General features: G+C 47.7%; 1 pseudogene; it reads right to left on the bottom strand.

The window, feature by feature from the left end:
• Nucleotides 1-12,085: 12,085 nt before the first annotated feature.
• LOC123631702 lies at nucleotides 12,086-12,614 on the bottom strand (annotated as a pseudogene).
• Between the last annotated feature and the right edge of the window lie 11,240 nt (nucleotides 12,615-23,854).

The following is a 23,854-nucleotide window of genomic DNA, read 5'->3' as shown; positions in this document are numbered from 1 at the left end:
CAATGAACCATTTCTCTATCGGATTGTGACCTGCGACGAAAAGTGGATTTTATAAAACTACTGATGACCAGCTCAGTGGTTGGATAAAGAAGAAGCTCCAAAGCACTTCCCGAAGCCAAACTTGCACCAAAAAAAGGTCGTGATCACTGTTTGGTGGTCTACTGCTGGTCTGATCCACTACAACTTTCTGAGTCCCGGCGAAACCATTCCATCTGAGAAGTGTGCTCAGCAAATTGATGAGATGCACCCAAAACTGCAACGCCTGCAGCTAGCACTGGTCAACAGAAAGGGCCCAATTCTTTTCCATGACGATGCCTAACTGCACGTAGCACAACCAACATTTCAAAAGTTGAACGAATTGGGCTACGAAGTTTTGCCTTGTCTGCCATATTCACTTGACCTCTTGCCAACCAACTGCCACTTCTTTGAGCATCTCGACAACTTTTTGCAGAGAAAATGCTTCCACAACCAGCAGGATGCAGAAAATGCTTTCCAAGAGTTCCTTGAATCCTGAAGCACGGATTTTTATGCTACAGGAATAAACATACTTATTTCTCATTGGCAAAAATGTGTTGATTGTAATGGCTCCTATTTTGATTAATAAAGATGTGTTTGAGCCTAGTTATAATGATTTAAAATTCATGATCCAAAACCACAATTACTTTTGCACCAAGCTAATAATTGCCTTCAGCTCAAAGCAATCCTTATGCCAAAATGGCATATTTTTGGAATGGCATACTCTGATCCCTTTCAGAGGTATTCATTCCCTGGCACTTCTGGGCTGCCTTCAATGTCTGGGCAAGTTCTCATGGCACTAGAGAAAGCCACCAGAGGAGGGAGAGACTGGGGCACTGGAGATGTGTATATGCCCATACGCACATATGTGTGTGTGCACACACATGTGTGTGTGAGTCAGTAGACGGATGTGAATGCTACAGAACCACATTTGGAGGGCATCACAGAGGTCTAGGGATGTGCTAGAGGCTGCTCTGCCATCGGGGTCCTGGTGTGAGATAACATGGACAGAGCCATAGCCAACCTGCAATGGACACATACAGTATGAGCAAAAATAAATCTTGGATCTTGTAAACATCTTAAGATTTCCAAGATTTTTTTTTTACCATAGCAAAGTCGAACCTTTCTTGACCGATATATAATCACAGTGATACACCTGTACAGCTCTTTTGTGCTGCCCAAACCTTACATTATTTGACATTGTAATTGGCTCCACGAACAAACACAAAATGACACCCACCCATCCATATATGTTTTCTTTTTTTTTTTTTTTGAGACAGAATCTCACTTTGTTGCCTGGGCTAGAGTGCCGTGGCATCAGCCTAGCTCACAGCAACCTCAAACGCCTGGGCTCAAGCAATCCTTCTGCTTTAGCCTCCCGAGTAGCTGGGACTACAGGCATAAGCCACCATGCCCAACTAATTTTTTCTATGTATTTTTAGTTGTCCAGATAATTTCTTTCTATTTTTTAATAGAGACAGGGGTCTCACTCTTGCTCAGGCTGGTCTCTAACTCCTGACCTCGAGGGATCCTCCCACCTCGGCCTCCCAGAGTGCTAGAATTACAGCCGTGAGCCACCGCGCCCAGCCGTGTTTTCTTTGCAGCTTTCTTACCCTTTGGATTCCCAGGCTTGTAGGGCTTGATGAGCAAAACTTTATAATCTTCCTGTTTAGCTAACCTTTTTACCTTTTGAGTTGTCTCCCAGAAATGGCAGATTCTTTGCAGGATAACAACACCGAGATTCACCATCCATCACTAATATCACTAATCTGTGACTTCTGAATGAGACCCCCTGCACTTGGTGCTTTTCAGCACAACCTAATTTAATATGCGTAGCCACCTTCCTGAACCCCTTATAAAAACCCCTGCCCTCAGTTGGTCAGGGAGATGGATTTGAGGCAGTTCTCCATCTCCCAGATGATGTCATCCGTAATAAGTTCCCTTTCTTCCTTGGCAATCCTCATTTTCTCAGTAATTGGCTTTCTGTGTAGCGAGCAAACAGACCGAGGCTGGAACCCCTCTGTGGGTTTGGCAACATTACTTACTTTGACCTTCATAAAACCCTATGAAATATAGAGGCCAGTTGATGTTATTTCTGTATCAAAGACTAGCTAAACCCTTATGTTCTTCCCTGTTACCAATTGAAATTAAATAAGTAAATTCATAATCAGCCTGAAGCATAATTTGCCCATGTAAGAAGCCACTGGATAGCAAACTAGTCACCACAATTTGAAGTGCTTATGATCATAGCTTCCTATATGAGGTTCCCATTTGCAATTACTGTTTGTTTTCTGTATCCACAACATCTTAAAAGGCATAGAATGTCTTTCCAAGCCTCACATTCTATGGCACTTTAATTTGCTCTGGTGTATGACTGCCAATTTTGTGACAGAGGTAAAGGTCTGAAAAAGAGCAACAAAATGTTTTATGAGTTGTCTGGAGTTTTTTTGTTTTTTCTTTTTTCTTTTTTTTTTGAGACAGAGTCTCACTCTGTTGCCTGGGCTAAAGTGCCAAGGCCTCAGCCTAGCTCACAGCAACCTCAAACTCCTGGGCCTCAAGCAATCCTCCTGCCTCAGCCTCCCAAGTAGCTGGGATTACAGGCATATGCCACCATGCCCGGCTACTATATATATATATATATATATATTGTCCAACTCATTTCTTTCTGTTTTGTTTTTTTTTTTTTTAGTAGAGATGGGGTCTCATTCTTGCTCAGGCTGGTCTCAAACTCCTGACCTCGAGGGATCCTCCCGCCTTGGCCTCCCAGAGTGCTAGGATTACAGGCGTGAGCCACCATGCCTGGCCCTATGAGTTGTCTCTTTAAAATCCCCCACCGCTTTTTGGGAATTAAAACTTGCATTCCATCCTGAGGCCAATGATCAAAGAAGCAGTAAAATGTTCTTTGTTGTTTATTCTCTATTACCTTAAAACAGAATTGTCTGGACAAAGATCACAAGGTTGTAGTCACTGGAGATAAGGTCACCATGACCCAAGACTGAAAACACTGATTATAGTTAAGCAACAATAGCCTGAAGCTGTGACATGTGACACTGGTCAAGCAGACCCGAGCCCTACCACCAAAACCTCCCTTTAAAAAGCCCTGTTTTTCTGCTTGAAGGCAGGATGGTGGTCTTTTGAGATACCAGCAAATTAATAAACTTCTCTTTCCTTTTCCTGAAACCACTTGTCCTCGTTCTTCGTTCTCACTGATTTGGCCTTGGGGACAAGTACCAAACTTTCAGTAACAATTTCTCTGAGGTGACACCACAGGACCACTAAATTAGATACATTGTGTGCCACATGGCTCATATTTTTACAACATTCTTTGTGAAAAAAGCCTTCAAATTTGGTGAAAATCCCATGTGTTTGTTATCTATTGTTACACAACAAATTACCCCAAAAGTGAGTAGCTTAAAATAGTATTAAACATTTATCCTTTCTCTCTCTTACACACACACAAACAGTGTTAATTTGTTATTGTTGAAGTTTTAAAAATGAGTTGTATGTCAAAAACAAACCGGCTTCCTCTTCTTGCCGGCCAAACCAGAGAAGCCATCCGCATAACATAACAGTACAGGGAGAAGCAGCAGGTGCTGACGTAGAAGCTGCAGCAAGTTATCCAGAAGATCTAGCTAAGACAATTGATGAAGATGGCTACACTAAACAACAGATTATCAATGTAGACAAACTAGCCTCGTATTGAAAGAAGTTGCCATGTAGGATTTTCGTAACTAGAGGGAAGAAGTCAACTCCTGGCTTCAAAGGACAGACTGACTCTCTTGTTAGGGGCAATACTGCCGGTGACTTTAAGCTGAAGCCAGTGCTCATTAACCATTCCCCAATCCTGGGGCCCTTAAGAATTATGCTAAATCTACTCTGCCTGTGCTCTAGAAGTGGAACAACAAAGCCTGAATGACAGCACATCTGTTTACAGCACGGTTTAATGAATATTTTAAGCCCATTGTTGAGATCTACTGCTCAGAAAAAAAGACTGCTTTCAAAATGTTACTGCTCATGGACAGTGCACCTGGTCACCTAAGAGCTCTGATGGAGATGTACGAGGAGATGAATGTTATTTTCATGCCTGCTGACACAACATCCATTCTGCAGCCCACAGATCAAGGAGTCATTTTGACTTTCAAGTCTGATTATTTAAGAAATACATTTTGTAAGGCTATAGCTGCCACAAGTAGTGATTCCTCTGATGGATCTGGGCAAAGTCAATTGCAAACCCTCTGGAAAGGATTTACCATTCTAGATGCCATTAAGAACATTCATGATTCATAGGAAGAGGTCAAAATATCAACATTAACAAGAGTCCCAAAGAAATTGATTCCAACCCTCATGAATGACTTTGGTTGTATGGGAAGTAATTACAGATGTGATGGAAATAGCAAGAGAAATAGAATCAGAAGTGGAGCCTGAAGATGTGACTTGTTAGAACCGGTTTCCCTCGGCCCCAGGAACAGAGAGGCAGAGTCACCGAGGCTGCAAAAGGCAAAGGAGTTTACTGGCTAGCTCGAGCTAGGGTCCAAGTGCCAGAGCACCAACGCAGTGGCCTCTCCACAAACCAGGACTCCGCCCTGGGGTAAAAATTAAGCTTTTATACTTTTCAGTAGGTTACATACGCTGGGCACACCATCCGCCTCCCTCCCTCAGTTCATTTGTTCCTTCAAGACTGGCTGACCGTGTCGGCTCCTCATTGGTCGGTTCCATGGGCGCGTTAACTCCTGATTGGTCGGCTCCAAGTCTCAGGATCCTTTAGTGGTCATCGGTGTCATTTCGGGGAAGGGGAGGGCCCGCGCCGGGGAAACCGAAACTTAGGCCTATTCTAGGAAGCCTAGCCTGTCATGGAGTTACCTTTGCTCTTACAACTGAATTGCTGCAATCTCATAATAAAACTTGAATGGATGAAGTACTGCATCATTTTTAAAATTTATTTATTTTTATTTTATTTTATTTCTTTGTAGGGACCACAGCCACTGCAGTGAGGGAAAGAGATTGGAATGGAGGCGGAGTTGCTTCTTATGCATAAGCAGAGAGAGTGGTTTCTTGACCTGGGAATGCTGTGAGCGTTGCTGAAACAGCAAAGGCTTTGTAAACTGAGTTGCTGGAGCAGTGAGGGGTTTGAGAGAAATGACTCCAATTTTGAAAGAAGTTCTGTGGGTAAAATGCTGTCAAACAGCATCACATGCTACAGAGAAATCTTTCATGAAAGGAAGAGCCGACTCACGTGGCAAAACTGATTGTTGTCTTACTGTAAGAAATCACCACAGCCTCCTCAACCATCAGCAACCACCACCCTGACCAGTCAGCACCATCAACACTGAGGCAAGACCCCCCACCAGCAAAAGATTATGACTCACTGAAGGTTCCGATGATTATTAGCATTTTTTAGCAATAAAGCATTTTAAATTAAGGAATGTACATTTGATATAATGCTATTGCCACTTACTTGACTATGGTATAGTGTAAACATAACTTTTACATGCACTTGGAAACAAAAGAAAATTTCTGTGACTTGATTTATTGCAATATTTTCTTGATTGTAGCGGTCTGGAACTGAACCTGCAGTGTCTCCAAGGTGTGCCTGCATATGCAAAAGCAGCAGCAAAACAACAAATAAAAGTTGTGAAAGCTTTGCAAGCAAGGAAGTAGAGGATGGCTGCTTTGTGAGCGATAAAAGTATCTTCCGCAAAAAGCTTTCCTGGGATCAGACAGGCTTTCTTCAAGGCACTTGTTTGCCTTGCCAAGGGGTTTGGGTCATAAGATGCAGTAGGCTCTGGGAAGCCTTTTACAAAAATTGAACCTGGCCATGATCAGATTTGCATGATGCTATAAAGGACAATATGAAGAGAAAGTGAGACTAGAGGCAGAGGTGCCAGTAATAAGGCTATTTTTCATGTGCTTCTAATTCTAAATCATACACATACTAGGAAAGCAGAACTGGCAGGTGATGGATGGACAGCAGGAACAGCAAAACTGCCCCCTTGGAGATCCTTCACCATAAACCTCACAGCTGCTTGGCCGGGGTGGCGCTAACCCAGGTACCGACTGGAGATTTTTAGTGCCTGACTGGGATCCAGAGCCACCAGGGGGGGCTGGTGTGCTGAAGGTTCAGAGGTCAGGGCGGGCAGGGCTGACAATGTGTTAATCGCAGGAGGCTCACACAAGTGTTCTATTCAAGGCACCGAAAGTGACAGCCTGACACTCCTATTTGCCTGATTTTGTCTGTGACACTTTCACCTGGAGGAGAGAGGGGAGTTGCCCAAGGGACGTCTCATGCACCTCTCACCTAGACTCCAGGGAAGCTATCGGCAAGGACTTCATAATGACCTGCCCCCACCTGAGGGCCATGGTGACATGCCGACAAAGTGGCCCTCATCATCCTCTGTACTGCCAGAGTCCCTCTGTTCTTCGCAGAAGTGGTCTGCAGCACTACACAGCCCCATGGCCACCAACCGGAGCTTGAAGTCCACGTCTCTGGACAATGGCCTTCAGACTTCTCCACCCAGGAAGTCGCCCATGGCGCTTGTCCGCGCCCATGCCAGGGGCAGGAACAGCACTCCGGCCACCTGCTCAGAGGCACTCCTCCAGGCTCAGCGGGAAGCCCCCTGAGCACAGCCAGGCCCACCTGCTCCTCGCAAACCCTGGGTGAGGGCTGGGGAGGGGGGAGAAAACTTTTGTGCAGAGATTCATCCTCCCCACAGTGGGATCGGCCTTTTTAAATTGTTAAACTGACTTTATAACATCAATTCCAGAACATCCTATTGGCAAAAAGAGTGAAATTATTCGAATTATGAAGGATTCTCTCACTTGATAAAAGAATCACATGGTCCCATTAAGTAGCACTTTCTCTTACTGCTTACGGTTTTCATGTGTGTGTTTTCAGATCGATCGGCACTTAGCACTGTCAAAGGACAGAAAGGTCCTGTGTGCCAAGTCACAGACCAACCAGAAAGTGAGCAAATATAAAAGGAAATCTGAAATTCTAATAGTAAACAAACTAACAATTTATGTATCTGGTTTTTGCTGGACAGGAAGCTAAAATTCCAGGCAGACATTTAACGCTGGATGACTGTCAGAGGGCTGAGACCTCAGCCGGTAGCCCTGGCCACAGGCCCCTCACCCTTGGCTCCTCACTCCGGGCTATGGGGTGCGGGGCGGGCGGGGCTCAGCCCTACTATCTGTTCACCACAATGTTTGCCACGAAATCCTTTACTTAGCTGCAGACTCACAAAGAAAGGCAAGAACACATCTCCTGGCCGGTCGCGGTGGCTCACGCCAGTAATCCTATCACTCTGGGAGGCCGAGGCAGGTGGATTGTTTGAGCTCAGGAGTTCGAGACCAGCCTGAGCAAGAGCGAGACCCCGTCTCTACTAAAAATAGAAAGAAATTGTATGGACAGCTAAAAAATATATATATAGAAAAAATTAGCCGGGCATGGTGGCACATGCCTATAGTCCCAGCTACTGGGAAGGCTGAGGCAGGAGGATCGCTTGAGCCCAGGAGCTGGAGGTCGCTGTGAGCTAGGCTGACGCCACAGCACTCACTCTAGCCCAGGTAACAGAGTGAGACTCTGTTTCAAAAAAAAAAAAAAAAAAGAGCACATCTCCTTTGGGTGCCATTTGGGAGTCAGGGAGACTTTTCACACTCACAGAAAACCCCAAGGAAGGTTGGTACTCACGGTTTTCAAGGCCAAAATGCAAACAGTGTGGTGGGACAGCCCAGGCCTTGGGGCTCTGTGCGTGATTCCCTAGACCAACAGAGTCCTTCCAAGACAGCCCTCGGGCTCCTCACCACACGTCCTTCAGCCCTGGCCTCCCCCTGCTCCCCACCTCCCCATGTCCCTGCGCTGACCGCCCCCTCCGCAGGGTCAGCAAACCCCCAGCCTCCTCTTACACTTTGAAGTTATCAGCCCCAGCTGGCCTGTCTCTTCACCAACCGTTTTTGCTGCTGGGAATGGGGAGTTTGGAAACCCTGGTGTGGAATGAGGAAGGAAGAAAGCTCTTCCGGAGACTCGGTCAGTGTTTTCTTTGGTCGTCACTGAGGGTTGAAACAAATCAGACACTTTCGGCACAGCAAGGAGTCGCAGGCAGGCTGGCAGGCTTTGCTTGCCTGAGAGTTGACAGGCTTCCCACAAAGCTCGCCCAAGCAGAAGCAGCAGCCAGGCATGATAAACTCGACCCAGTAACAAAGTCTTAGGCATTCAATCATAACTGCTTTTTTAAATTTGTGTGGGTGTTGTTTTTTGGTCTTGCCCTAGACTCTAAACTCCATGGGTACAGAGACCAAGTTTATCTTATTCACCATGTGGCTAGTGCGGCAGAGGGATTCGAGAATTTGGTGGATAACAGAGTGAGTGGATGTTGTTTGTCAGCACAGCTAGCCCGGTCCTGCCTCCCTCCTACACAGAAGAGAAGGCTGAGTGTCCACATGGAAGCTGTGGCTCTACAAGCTCTGCAAGGCCCTGGAGCACACGGGTGTGGCTTGGGTGCCCTTTAATGAAGTGGAACACAAAAGACAGGGAAAGGCCTCCCTCCCACCTAGGGCAGATTTGATACCCTAAGGGCTCCAAGTCACGGGGCACCTGGCAGGAGATGCAGGCAGAGCTGCAGCCTGTCCGGATGGCTGCATTTATGAGCACGCATGAAATTTCCCTCAGAACCCCAGGAACACAAGGGCAGAGAAGGGGGCTTTGCAGGGGTTGAGAAAAGTGAAATTTTGTTATGACTTCAAAGTAGCCCCATCTGCACAGCCCCATAGGCCAGTGAGACCCAGGGACACTCGGTTGGAACATAATCTTTTTTTTTTTTTTTTTTTTTTTTGAGACAGAGTCTTGCTGTGTTGCCCATGCTAGAGTGAGTGCCGTGCTCGGCATCAGCCTAGCTCACAGCAACCTCAGACTCCTGGACTTAAGCGATCCTACTGCCTCAGCCTCCCCAGTAGCTGGGACTACAGGCATGTGCCACCATGCCCAGCTAATTTTTTCTATATATATATTTTAGTTGGCCAGATAATTTCTTTCTATTTTTAGTAGAGACGGGGTCTCGCTCTTGCTGAGGCTGGTCTCGAACTCCTGACCTCGAGCGATCCACCCGCCTCGGCCTCCCAGAGTGCTAGGATTACAGCCGTGAGCCACTGTGCCCGGCCTGGAACACAATCTTGAAATACTGTTGTCAACCTAAAAGGAAGAGGCTAAGGCACAAAATACACTTTAAAGAGTTTACGCCAGCCCAAGTGAGCGCAGTGCCCAGAAGACTCAGACACAAGTAACCTCAGGTACGAGCTCCACTGGGCCTTCGTTACAAGTAGATTTTTAAAGGCAAAAGGCAGCGACAGGGAGTGGGCTGACAGAGAGCTGTTTGTCAGGAATTCTCACTGGTTCACAGGAGTAACACTGCCTAGTAATGGGCTATACATTGTTAAGCTACAGGGGGTGGGTTACAGTGTGGGATGTGGCATTGTTAGGTGATTTATTTATAGCCACTTGTGGCACTAGCAGGCAGTTTCCAGTGGACCGTGATCCTGTCTCATTTCAACGTCTCTCTGGGCCTGATAACTTAAGAGGACTTGCATTCCTCAGATAAAAGTTCTTTTCTTTTCTCACTGTGAATTGTGCAACGTGGATTACTTAGTACCTCTGAGATGAGAGCCCTTGATCTGTTGGGGACGGCGGCCGTGGTGCTGGTGGGGTCCTGCTGTATGTAGCCTTGGGGCAGGGTGGGCTGGAAGTTCACCGGGAAGAAAATATGAACGCAGCCTCACTAAAGCTTCTGGGCATGTCCGTTCCTTGCAGTGCCCTAGAACTGCAGTCCCCAAGCCCCAGGCTGCAGACTGGCACCAGCCCATGGCACGTTCAGAGCTGGGCGGCACAGCTGGAGGTGCAGGAGGTGAGTGGCGGGCAGGCGAGTGAGCAAAGCCTCATCTGTATTTACAGCCGTTCCCCATCAATCCACATCCCCCCAAGCCCGTGGAAAGACTCTGCCGTGGAGCTGGCCCCTGGTGCCAAAAAGACTGGGGACCACTGCCCTAGAAGATACGAGGTAAGTGAGTGGGGTTGGTGTCTGGAAAGCAAACAGTGGCTCTTACTCAAGACAGGAGCTTCTAAAACGTTTAAACTTCTTCCTAAATGCAAGAGAGAGGAATAATGAGGGAAGGGGCTGGAGTCCTTAGGTAGGAGAACACCTCTGCAGTCCCAGGACACCCAGTGTCCCCATAAAGGTGAGGCCGTAGACTGGAGCAGGAAGGGGGAAGCTATTCCTCCCCTTGGGGAAATCTAGGACAGTGAGGGGGTTTCCCCCACTTCAAGCCCAGGGAAAGGGCCTTCAGTGCTACCCCTCAGAGAGCTGAATGTGCACTCCCGGCAATTTGGAGGACAGGGTGAGCTGGTGGCTGGCTCATGGCTGGAAATGAGGGAAACAGGAGGCTGGCCGCTGCCCTGATGAGGGAACAGAGAGGTGGAGTCCCAGGGAACTGGGTTCATGTGTTTCCTGTGGACCAGATGCGAGGCCAGCACAGGAGACGCCTGGCACAGGATGTGTTAGACCCTGTCCAAAAGGGTCGCCTGGAGGGGTTTGGTGATCCTAGCAGGGACGAGCTGCCAGACTCTTAGAAGCTGCAGAAGGAAATGTAGTTGACCAGCCTAAGGGAAGGCATTTACCCACCAAGGAATTAGGAGAGGAGAAATCATAGCAAAGGGAAGGCATTAGCTCAGGAAAATCCACACCTCTCAGGGAGCGCTCTGCGGCTGGCAGCAGCGCTAGCCAGGTGGGACCTGTCTGGCCGCCCTCGCATCACTCCAAACCTGAGAGGTCCGGGTCCCAGGTAGCAAGATGACAGAGAGGGCTAGAAGCTGTGTAGGTAGTACCCAGGTTCAGCTGCTGGGGGAAAAACTGTACATTAACAAAAGTTTATTTCTCACGTACGAGTTCCAGCACCAGGAGTCTTGGGCTGGATATAGTGACTCCACGGCGTTGGGGGCCCTGGCCCGTTCTGGCGTGCTGCTCTCCATTCCCCAGGGGCCTGCTCTCAGGCGAAAGGTTGAAATGACCCACCACATCTGCTGCGATCGAGTCCCAGACAGTGGACGCCCCAAAGGGGAAACTGAGCCTTTGCAGGTGGAACAGAAGGTTGCTCACATCACTCTATCACTCTCACTCAGACCTTTTTGGCCAAAACCTAGTCTGACAGCCACACCTACCTGCAAGGGACACTAGGAAATGTAGTCTTTTTTTTTTTTTTTTTTCTGAGACAGAGTCTCACTCTGTTGCCCAGGCTAGAGTGCCGTGGCATCAGCCTAGCTCACAGCAACCTCAAACTCCTGGGCTCAAGCGATCCTCCTACCTCAGCCTACCAAGTAGCTGGGACTACAGGCATGCGCCACCCTGCCCAGCTAATTTTTTCTAGACATATATATATATATTTTTAGCTGTCCAAATCATTTCTTTCTATTTTTAGTAGAGACGGGGTCTTGCTCTTGCTCAGGCTTGTCTCGAACTCCTGAGCTCAAACGATCTGCCCGCCTCGGCCTCCCAGAGTGCTAGGATTACAGGTGTGAGCCACCGCACTCAGCCAGAAATGTAGTCTTCATTCAGAGTGGCTACAAGTCCAGCAAAAATTTGGGAGTCCTATTAATAAGGAAGAAGAGAATAATGGATTTTTTTTTGTTTAAATCAGTTTTATTTAAGAATTTCCAACATTAACAACTCTTTTAAAAAACATCCAAGGCCGGGCACGGTGGCTCATGCCTGTAATCCTAGCACTCTGGGAGGCCGAGGCGGGAGGGTCACTCGAGGTCAGGAGTTAGAGACCAGCTTGAGCAAGAGCAAGACCCGTCTCTACTAAAAAATAGAAAGAAATTAACCAGACAACTAAAAATATATAGAAAAAATTAGCCAGGCATGGTGGCGCATGCCTGTAGTCCCAGCTACTCGGGAGGCTGAGGCAGGAGGATCGCTTGAGCCCAGGAGTTTGAGGTTGCTGTGAGCTAGGCTGACGACACGGCACTCACTCTAGCCCAGGCAACAGAGTGAGACTCTGTCTCAAAAAAAAAAAAAGGAAAAGAATGAGGAAGTTTACAGCCACAACGTCATCTGTCTGTCATATGTTGCTGTGACATCACTTTCACCTGGGGTTTCATATTCCGTGAAAAGAATGAAGCCAAACCCTTTTGAATGAGGAATTTTAACAGCTTTCTTGACCTGCACCATAAGAACTTCTCCAAAGGTACTAAAATATCCCTTTAGATCCTGTGCAGTTGTCTTCCGTGGGATGCAACTCTATTAAGTCATGTTTTCTGGACTGCTCTCATCACTTTCACTGCTGGCGAAGCTTCTGTCTCATCCATTTTTCTTTTGTTATCTTTGGGATAGTTGCCAACATTGTCAGATTTCCCCAACCAGCATCGGGCGCCTGCAGAATCCGTTCTACCAGCCGACGCCTCTCCTACACTGCGACCCGGGACTCCCGCAGCGCAGCCGACATGGCGCTGGGAACTGGGCTGCAGCTGTGGCCAGCAGCACTGTCCCGTCACCTCCCGATGGCGTTTCCATGGGCTCGTCATTCTCGTCTTCAGTTACCCGAACGTATTCAGACATCTTTTCTCATTGTTTTCCACTAGGCCGCTGCTAGGAAGCCTGACGGCAAAACCAGAGCGCTTGGGGTCAACAAGCAGCCCAGAGATGGAGAAGGGGTATTTGTGACAGTCTGTGCCACCAAGCACAGAGTGGGGAACGCGAGGAGACCACCACACACTGCGGCTCCCACTGAGGGCAGCTGGTCTATAGATGGCACAAAGAAAGGGAAGAAGCCTCAAATTCAAATAGTCTGAAGTTTTTAGCATTACCTGAGATCGGACCATTTAATTACTGAGCTCTTTGGGGAATAGGAGTGACCGGATGACCTTTGATTACCTACAAATGACCAGAAAGGTCACGGGACCTGCTCCAAATGTCATCTAGGGGCAGAAGGAAAATGAATCCCATAAAATGAGTTTAAAGGGACAAAGAGAAATGAAAATAAAGTTGCTTCCTGATCCCGCCTTTCCACTAGTTATGTTAGGCTAGGCTGTGGTAACAAGACGACCTTAAAGTCGCAACCGATTGGCTGCATAGGGCTCTACAGGCCACAAATGGTTTGTGCACCTAAAGGGTGGTCTCCTTAACTTGTGGGCTCGTAGCTGCCCGCGCCCAGACTCCTGCCTGTTCTGACCGCAGGAGGTACTGGGCTGGGCCTGGAGCTTCCACAGAGTTGTCCGTGGCTGGCCTTTAAATCAATCAACCAATCAATCATATTTATTGAGGTATAATTGACATCAATAAACTGCCCAGACTTAAAGTGTGCATTTGATGCAGTGTTATTTTGGGGTTTTTTGAGACAGATTCTCACTCTGTTGCCCAGGCTAGAGTGCCATGGCATCAGCCTCACTCACAGCAACCTCAAACTCCTGGGCTCAAGCAATCCTCCTGCCTCAGCCTCCCGAGTAGCTGGGACCACAGGTGTGAACCACCAGGCCCGGCTAATTTTTTCTATATATATTTTTTAGTTGTCCAGATAATTTCTTTCTATTTTTAGTAGAGACAGGGTCTTGCTCTTGCTCAGGCTGGTCTCGAACTCCTGAGCTCAAACGATCCACCGGCCTCGGCCTCCCAGAGTGCTAGGATCACAGGCGTGAGCCACCACGCCCAGCCTTGATGCAGTTTTGTCGTATGAGCATGCTGTGAGCCGTCATCACAATCAACACAGTGAGCGCGTCCATCCCCCCCGAAGGCTTCCTCATGCCCTGTGTGACTCCTTCCCTCCTGCCCCTCCATCCCTGTTCCCGAGCAGCCACTAATCTTTATTAATCTGCTCTCTGTCACTGTAGATTGCATTTCTAGAGTTTTATATAAATAAAATCATACAGTGTGTACTCTTGTTTTTGACTGGCTGTTTTTGCTCTGGCGATCCACTTTCAAGAGCCACTTCTACAGTTCAGCTCAGAGAATCCTGCCAAGAGTGCAGGCTGCGTGCCGTGTGGCGACTGGGTGCCGCGAATTCTTGATCAGCTATATGATTTTTTTCTACGAGGATGCCAAGTCTACTTTCTGGTTAATGGATCTCTTTTAATCAGAAACAAGAATAAGTTTCACTCTTATTTTTTTCCCAAAAAACACAACCTTGAATAACCTTCCTCCTTCTAATTCTTATCAAACACTCAGTTGAGGGAAACGAAGTGCACAGAGCATTCCTTGAAGAATATGCAGCCCCTCCAGCCAGATGGCTCGTGCAATCACAGACATTCACAGCACTGAGAATTTGGACTGTATCAGTTCAAACGTTTATAGAATGTTTTATAGAGAATCGTGCTTTGCCACTACGCTCTCAGCTTGCAGGGACTCAGTAAGAATTGAATGTAATTTTGAGGAATTTGTAGATGAAATGGCATGATGTCTGGAATTTGTTTTAAAAGATCTCCAGCAAAAAAAAAAAAAAAAGGTGGAGGGGTAGATTAAGTGAGTGTGGCCAATTTTTGGCAGTTGTGAAAGCTTTGCGACGGATACGGGAAGATTCTTTATACTCTTGTCAGTTTTTTGTGTATGTTTGAAATGATCAGAAGCAGAGTTTTTTTAAACAGATATAAGAAATTCACCATTGTTTTTATTATAGGGATATTGTTTAAGATTTTGTTCATTGTATCACTTTTCAAACTAGTATACTTTTTTTTTCCACCAAAAGCAACACATTTATTAGATATAAGGCACAACTTCCAAATTATTGCAGACAACAGCTTTATCAGGTGCTTTTACTTTTTAACTTGGTTTAATTCTTTTTTAATTTAATTTTATTTTTTTGAGAGTTTTTATTTTTTAATTTTCATTTTTTTTATTTTGGCATATTACGGAGACTAGTATACTTCTGATGAGAAATTAATGATAATTTTAGAACTTAAATAAAATAATACTTATGTTAGTCCTGCCTAGTACAGAGCACTTGATAAGCAGCAGTTGTTGTTTACTGTGTAATGATTTCATCAGAATTCATTTGTGGGCATTAGTAGCCTGCCCTACTTAGAACTTGGAAGTTTCCTTTGATATTGAACAAAGAACACCACCAACAATAAAGTCTTTCTTCTGAGACATTAGTTATAAGAGGTTTTCTGGGAGCATGCTGGGTATAAGAAGAGTTTCTGAAAGAACTTTTTGGAATTCCAGGTCTCTGCCTGCTGGGCATGGTGGCTCACACCTGTAATCCTAGCACTCTGGAAGGCCAACGCAGGTGGATGGCTTGAGCTCAGGACTTTGCAGTTGCAGCGAGCTATGATCAGGCCACTATACTCTTCTGTTGCCTGGGCAACAGAACAAGACCTTGTCTCAAAAAAAAAAAAAAAAAAAAGAATTCCAGGTCTCAATCCATGAGGTAAAAATTTAATATGAAGTTTTAAAAGAACAATACACTGTGACCAACTAAGAGTGCAAAGACAGCTTGATATTTTAAAATATATTCAAATTTATCATATCTTTAGGCCAAAGGACATAAACCATATGATCATCTTGACTGTTGACATCTAATAAAATTGAACAATCAATCTTGTATGTAAATATAAAAAGAATTATTAGCAACTAGGAATGAAAAGATACTTTTTTATCATGCCAAAGAATATCTTTCAAATCAACAATCAACATAATACTTACTGAAGTATTCCTATGATAGTAAGAATTAGGTAAATTTCCTACTATAACCACTATCACTATTATTTACAATTCCTAGACAGTCATACTCAATACAGTAAGATAATATAAAATTAAATATATTGGAAAGAAAGAAGAGATTAAAATATTCTTACTTGCAGATTTTATTATCTTCCTAGAAGATCACAGAATACCATCTGAAAAGCTATTAAGTTCAGAAATGTGGACAATTGCAAAATAATATATAAAAGCAATACATTTTCTATTTATTGGCAACAGTCTATTGGAAAATATAATTCAAAAAATTTTCCCAGGCCTGGTGAGGTGGGTCACGCCTGTAATCCTAGCACTCTGGGAGGCCGAGGCGGGAGGATCGTTCGGGGTCAGGAGTTCAAGACCAGCGTGAGCAAGAGCGAGATCCTGTCTCTACTAAAAATAGAAAGAAATTATCTGAACAACTAAAAATATATATAGAAAATATTAGCCAGGCATGGTGCCGCATGCCTGTAGTCCCAGCTACTCAGGAGGCTGAGGCAGGAGGATCGCTTGAGCCCAGGAGTTTGAGGTTGCTGTGAGCTAGCCTGACGCCATGCACTCTAGCCTCCAAAAAAAAAAAAAAAAATTCCCTCACAACATCAATATATAAAATAGTTAGAAATATACTTCCAAGAAACATTCACATCCATGTAAAGAATATTAGAAAAAAAATTTTTTTCCCTGAGACAGAGTCTTACTCTGTTGCCCGAGCTAAAGTGCAGTGGCATCATCATAGCTCGCTGCAACCTGGAGCTTCTGGGCTCCACCATCCTCGTGCCTCAGCCTTCTGACTAGCTGAGGCTACAGGCGTGTGCCACCACACCGAGCTAATTTTTTTGTTTTTAGTAGACACAGGTCTCGCTCTTGCTCAGGCTGGTCTCGAACTCCTGAGCTCAAGTGATTCTCCCACCTCGGCCTCCCAGAGTGCTAGGATTACAGGTGTGAATCACCGAGCTGGCCTATATTACAGATGTCTTTAAAGGGCCATAAACCACAAACACCTAGATCTTCGGTCCCCAACCCCTGGGCCGCAGCCGGTAGCAGCCGGTGGTCTGTTAGGAACCCAGGCAGGCATCACCGCCTGGGTTCTGCCTTCCCCCTCCCTGCCCCAGCACCCCCAACCCCATCGTGGAAAAATTATCTTCCATGAAACCAATCCCTGGTGCCAAAAAGGTTGGACATCGCTGGCCTAGATGACTTACAAGTGAGGGTTTTTAAAGGCAGGGGTACACCGCAGGAAACCAGAAGTTGTAGGCAAAATCACAAATCAATACATGGAGGTTGTACATTGGTTTGGCCTGTGGGTGTGACTCTCCCCAGGCCTCTCAGGAAGAGTTTTATTTATGTATTTATTTATTTATTGACAGTGTCTCGCTGTCTCACTGGGGCTAGAGTGCAGTGGCGCCATCATAACTCACTGCAACTTCAAACTCCTGGGCTCAAGCCATCCTCCTGCCTCAGCACACACCTCCCGACCCCGCTGGGACTACAGGTATGTGCTGCCATGCACAGCTAATTTTTTTTAGAAATGGGTCTCACTATGTTGCCCCGGCTAGTCTCAAACTCCTGGCCTCAAGTGATCCTCCTGCCTCAGCCTCCATAGTGATGGGATTATAGGCGTGAGCCACCGCACTTCAGACTTTTTATTCTAGCTGCAGTATTTCAGCCAGGAACACAGTTAATTAGAGTCCCTTTTTTGTGTCATATATAAAACAACTTTCTTCTACAACTTTTTTTTTTACAGTGAGGAAATGATTTAGTATCTTCTTTTTTAACTGAATGTCCGTAACTGTAAGTGAGCAGCATCCCATACAATCCAAGCACAGTCTTATCCAACAGGTTGAGCTCGATCAGCAAGTCATAGACAGCTGGTTCATTACCACCAGGTTGGTGGGTAAAATCAGCCATGGGTCACCTATGAAAAACAGGATTTCACACTTTAAGTGCAGAGTGAGACTGTCTCAAAAAAAATAAATGAATAAAATCGTTAAGTGGACAAACATCTTTTTCATTTAAAAAATGACAAATGTTTCTTATAATCAACATTCATGGTCTCAATTTATCACACAAGTTGACAACTGGAGCGACAGCTGTGGAAGATCACAAAACTGAGGTGTTTGTAAGAAGGTCTTGCCAGAAGGAATAAGAGGGCTGAGCTTCAAAGCCTGGGCCAGGTGAACCGTGCCCGCATCCCACACCCAGACGCTGCGTGGGAGATGGGGAGGGGAGGAGGCTGTGCGGCTGGGGGTCCTTGGGCTTAGAGATGTTGTTCCTGGATCTCTCCGTTGAAGGATAAGGAGGGAAGTGATGTCCCCACTAAGGCCAAGGGGCTGAGGGATGGGAAAGCATCTCCGAGGCCCTCCGCAGACCTCTGAATATCCCCCATCTGCCTGGAGGATCCCGGCTCCGCAGCTCAGCGGGTGGGTGTACCCTCCACACCACCTCCCCCCTGTGCTGAGTCTTCTGAAAGCAGTCTCTGCAAATATGAGGACACACTAGCGCCTCAGGTAACTTGCAGGGCCCAGCCCTGGCACCAGAAAACCGGGCTTCCCCCACCCCCAGAGGCTTAGAGACTCTGCTGCACACACCTCACCCCTGCCTCTCTGCTTTCTCTCGCTCTGCCTCTTTCTCCCACCCCAGTTGCCCCTCTCCTATCTTCTTTGCATCCCTTTGTCTCTGTCCTCCCCTCTGGGGTCTGCTTTTGGCTTTACCTGGCTTTGATCTGAAAGCTGAAGGCTCCCTCCCTGCGCCCGCTGGCCCCATGGACTCCTGCGTGAGCTCCCTGAGCCTGCGGGGCAGACGCTGCCGCGCGATCGGGGCTCAAAGGCCCCCGGCCAGTCCACGCTCAGGATCGTATTTCAACATGATTGATTTCCTTTAATCCCGTCCACTCTATGTATACATTTAAAACATTATTCTGCGAAGTACAGAGGCTTTCACACATCGCCAAAGGGGTGTGTCTTAGGTTGGCTTCCTTTAGAAGCAGATGGGGACAAAGCTGCGGGCGGGGAGGTTGCGTGCGAGGAGAGCCCAGGCATCTGGGACGGAGCGGCGGGGCACACGGGCAGTACAGGGCGCATGCGCGAGCACCCGGGCCCGCTGCGCTCGGCCCCACGGCCCCTCCGCAGACTGCGGTACAGGGCGCGCCGCAGGGCTCCTGCCCTCGGGGAAGCCGGGTGTTTACCCCCACGCCCCATCTTAGTTGAGGGCTGCCCCAGGGCACGGGCACCTGGGCATTCGCAGCCTGCCCCGCCCAAGCCCTCAGGCAGTCCCGGGTGCACCCGAATGGCACGGGGTGGGGGGGCGCAGACAGCCTTGGCTACAGGCCCCCGGCCTGGGAGTCAGGAACACTCCCGCGCCACGGCTCAGCTCCTGTCGCCCACTCTGTCAAGTGGGACCTTCATCGACTCCCCCCCCCCCCAGCACCACAAATTCCCCACATTCCAGGGAGGGCGTTTTCTCAGCCTCCAGCTGCTGCAGGGGACGTGGGTGGGGCACAAACTGTCACTCTGCTCTCCGCGCCAGCTTCAGCCCTTACAGAAGAGCTTACTCTTCCTTGCTCCCTTTCCACCTCAGCTCATCAACCGGACAACCGGGGCCTTTCCTCCTTACTTGGGCCGCTCCGGCCTCTGCCGCAGCCCTCCTGCACCTGGTTTATGTGGGACGCTGCCGCCTCTAGCAACCCCCGCCACAGGGAAGTCCATTTCCTTTGAGGGGAGAACGTAGACTCCTTATGAGAGACGATAGCAGGATAATTTATTGTGAAACTGATTTGCATTGTGTTTTCCCTGCTTTTCCGCACCTAACCCCGCCCCTCCCCCAGGCTCACCACCTGAGCCAGCCTAGACAAAGGGCTTCGGATCCCTTGCCTGGGACGCCCCAACTCAGAGGTTCCCTGCGGGCTTTGCGGAGGATTGAGGGCGCGGTGGGGAGTGTCTAGGGGAGCCCAGGGCCTTGAGGGCGGCCGGGGAGAGAGGCCCTGGGCTGGGAAGCGGCCGAGGTAGGTGAGTCACTCCGAGGTTGAGACCCTCCCCAGCTCCACGGCCCGGGCACGTGGAGCGGGGCAAGGCCTCGGGAAGCTGTACCCCGGCACCTGGACTCCAGAGTCCACAGATGTCCCTGTACCCAAACCTGTGGCAAGCAGAGGAGCCCTTGCCTCCGGGAGGCCTCAGGACCTTGGCAATGAGAACATCATAAAGTCCAAAGGGCCGGAGTGGAGAGGAGCTCCTGAAGCCATCTTGGACCCTGAGGCCACCCTGAGGGTGGAAGGACGCACCCTAGGAAGAGGGGACAAAGCGGTCCATGGTGCCTGGGAGCCCCCCACACACACACACACGCGCACACGCACACACACACCAACACTCCATCTCGGACCTGGTGGACAAAGCAGAGAAACAACTATCTGCTTTGTTTAAGTGGCTTTATTTTCAGTTTTCCGTTTCACGCAGCCTTTTCATGAAGGTCTCAGTTGGACAGCACGATTGGCAGGCTAGAATCTGCAGACAGTTTCTTCCACTTGCTACTCCCGTGTGTGTTCTGCAAAACCACCCATACGACGGGGTTGAACAAGTCTTGTGACTAGAGGAGTGGGCAGAACAAGAGAGGAAGCAGCCTTTCTATTGCCCCTGCCAAGCCTAGAAGCTTCTTCCCCAGCATAAAGCAGGTCATTTGTGTCCCAAACAGCACAGCAACAGCCTGCAGGGGGCGGGAAGGGACTGCCAAAGACACGGCTGTGCTGGAGGCCTTTTCTCGTTAGTGTTTCAACTTCTGTTCAGGAAGGCTTGGGCTTTCTGGGGACAAAATAATTTTTTTAATTTTATTTGTGTTTTTAAATATTAAATTAATACAAAAGAGCATTTGTAAAAGATACAGAAATGAAAAATAATGATACAAAAATGACAAAATGTCCTTTTAAATCTGAGGCCAATTCATCTAAAACAGTTCAAGCCACCTATAGCTGTTGGTTTTACTGCAATAACCAATATTGGACCACACGTTACTTAACCTGCCAGCCCTGGCAGAAATATTTCATAACCATGATGATAATGAAGGAAATGTAAAAATGGGCAACCTGTGTGATGAAAAGTGGGAGCTAATTAAGGCACCTGGCATGAAAGAAAGGACTGAGCATGTTCTGTAGGCAATGCAGGGAGGAGAATGAGCCTAAGTGCATCCATGTTAAACTTATACGAATCTTTCGTTGGTTGGCAAGAATCCAAAAGCTTGATATCAGAGTGTGTGAACGAGCCTGAGGAAAACAGACTTCCCATGCATGGCTGGCAGTTGTGCAAATGGCAGTCCGTGGAGCAGAACCTGCAGTGCCCACCTAAATTATAAATGCGTGAACCCTTTGACTCAGAAAGGGTCATCTCATAGATTGGATGGGAATCCATCCTATAGATTCACCCACACAGAGGCAAACTTGTTTATAAGGTTATTCATTGTGGCATTATTTATAATAACAACAGAGCAGAGCCAGGAACAGTGTTTCACACCTGTAATCCCAGCTACTTGGAAGGCTAAAGTAGGAGGATCACTTGAGGCCAGGAGTTCAAGTCTAGCCTAGGCAATATAGCAAGACTCCATATCAATAAAAAGTAATGATAATAACGACTGTTTAAAAACAGCCCAAGAGCCCAGCAATAGAAGACTGGTGGAAAACACAAGCCTGCTGTAGCTACCAATGGAATACTACACAGCTGTGAAAAAGAAAAAGGCACGAGGAAGAGCTTTATGTGCTGATGTGGAAGTATATTCAGAATACTTAGTTAAAATTTTAAAGAGGAGCAGAATGTATATAATATGCTTTTTGTGTAATGTAAAACAGGAAAAAGAGCAGGAGTGACTCCATTACAGGCTGGACCTCCTGGAATGGGCCTAAGCTTCGGTTTCCCCACTCAGGTCCTCCCCTTCCCCAAAATGACGCAGATAACAACTAAAAGGTCCCGAGACTTGGAACCAACCAATCAGAAGCCAACATGACCTTGGAACCAACCAATCAGAAGCCAACACGACCTTGGAGCCAACCAATCAGGAGCCAACACGATCAGCCACTCTTGAAGGAGCAAATGAACTGAGGGAGGGAGGGGGATGGTGTGCCCAGCATATGTAACCTACTGAAAAGTATAAAAGCTTAATTTTTACCCCAGGGCAGGGTCCTGGTTCGTGGAGAGGCCACTGCATTTGTGCTCTGGGACTTGGACCCTAGCTCGAGCTACGTCCTTTGCCTTTTGCAGCCTCGGTGACTCTGCCTCTCTGTTCCTGGGGCCAAGGGAAATCGGTTCTAACATTTTGGGGGCTCGTCCAGGATCCCGAAACCCCCGGAATGGAATCCAGACCTGAGGAGGAGTTGGAACTCTGAAAATCCTTACGGTGCAGGTAACTAGGCCCTGGGAAGTGACCGGCAGAAGGCCTAGGCGGACGCACTGGAGGGTCGCTGGTCAGGAGCAGAGGGAGACGTCCCTCGCCCCCTTGGTAGGTTTCCCGCGCGGGCCTGATAAGGGTCTGTTTGGGAGTGTTAGAGCCGGTTCCCCTCGGCCCCGGGAACAGAAAGACAGTCACTGAGGCTGCAAAAGACAAAGGAGTTTTATTTACTAGCTCGAGCTAGGGTCCAAGTCCCAGAGCACCAACGCAGTGGTCTCTGTACGAACCAGGACCCCGCCCTGGGGTAAAAACAAAGCTTTTATACTTTTTTGCTGGAGTCTGTTGCTAGTTATTTCCGATAAGAGATTCTTTCCCAAGAGATTCCTTCCCAGGAGATTTTTTTTCCCCCAAGGACATTCGCCCTGCACAGCTGGCCTCTTTATCAGGAAGTTACTTGCGGGGTGTGTGTGTGTGTGTGTGTGTGTGTGTGTGTGTGTGTGTGTTTTAACTGCATTTGAGCATGGTTTTAACTCTATCGTAACCAAGCAATAAGCAAGCAAGCCTTGTTTACAGAAGCGAAACTAGGCTATTAGCCGAAAGCAAATTATTCCTGCCTTTCAGGAGGGAAACCAAGTTGGCCACACGGCCAAGAATCAGGGATTTGTGAAACGTCTTGTCATCATTGTCGATCCGTATTGTTGTCTTGTCGCCATTGTCGTTCCGTATTTGAGTTTTTGGTGTCAGTTTGTCGCTCGCCTCATCACTTTTGTCCGTGTTTTATGTTTCTTCTTTATTCATAGGACTGCGAACTTGATCCGATGTGCAGAGAGATGATTCCCGGTCCCGAAAATTCCTTGATTAACAACAGGGTTAGATGTCCCTTTTGTCGCAGAGGGGGCAGACAAAGGTGGACTGATAATTCTCCATGCCCCGTTACTCCTCCTTCTCCTCCGCTGCCTACAACGTCTCCCAGTCCTTGGCCCGTGACTCCGTCGAGGCCCCGGAACCCCGTCTCCTAAGGCCATCCTTTTGATGATCCCCTTGGTCTCTGGAGTTACTGCTTTTTGGTTGCAACTTATCTTTCTTTACTCACTAGCTCTGGCATTCGGTATAGGCTTATACTCCATCACACCTCCATCTTGGCGACCTCCAAAGAAGTGCGCCCTCACACTTTTCTACTGGGTCATAGTGGGAGTCCTCGCATGGCTCCGAATTGCCCCCCTTCCCCCCTTCTAATATTCTAACTCTTTTTACATTCGCAGGAATGGGACAGACTCAGACGACGCCTCTGTCTATTCTCATAGATCATTTTAAAGAAGTCAGGGATCGGGCTCATAACCTCTCTGTAGAAATCAGGAAAGGCAAATTTATTAAGTTTTGTGAGTCCGAGTGGCCAAACTTCGGGGTTGGGTGGCCCCAGGATGGAACATTCAATCTTGGTATTATTTGTAAGGTGAAAGAGATTGTCTTCAATAAAGGGTCCCATAGCTGCCCTGACCAGATCCCGTACATCATTGTCTGGCAGGACTTAGTCCAGGATCTCCCACCCTGGTTGAGGAAGATCCTGCCCCCAATAGGACACAGCAGATCATGGTAGCGAAGGGGGCCAGGAAAGAGGGAGAGTCCAAATCAGGGCCCAGAAATGGTGCTCCTTCGGACTCACCCCCTGTTCTTCCGGATTCTACTCCATATCCTGACCTAATAGACCAGGAGTGGAATCCACCCCCTCCTTATAACCCCGCTGCGGCCCCAGCCCCAGCTGCTGCAGC

The sequence above is a fragment of the Lemur catta genome, chromosome 2 (assembly GCF_020740605.2).
Source record: "Lemur catta isolate mLemCat1 chromosome 2, mLemCat1.pri, whole genome shotgun sequence".
Lineage (NCBI taxonomy): Eukaryota > Metazoa > Chordata > Mammalia > Primates > Lemuridae > Lemur > Lemur catta.
Note: the sequence above shows the minus strand (reverse complement) of the source record. Positions and strands in the feature narration are given on the sequence as shown.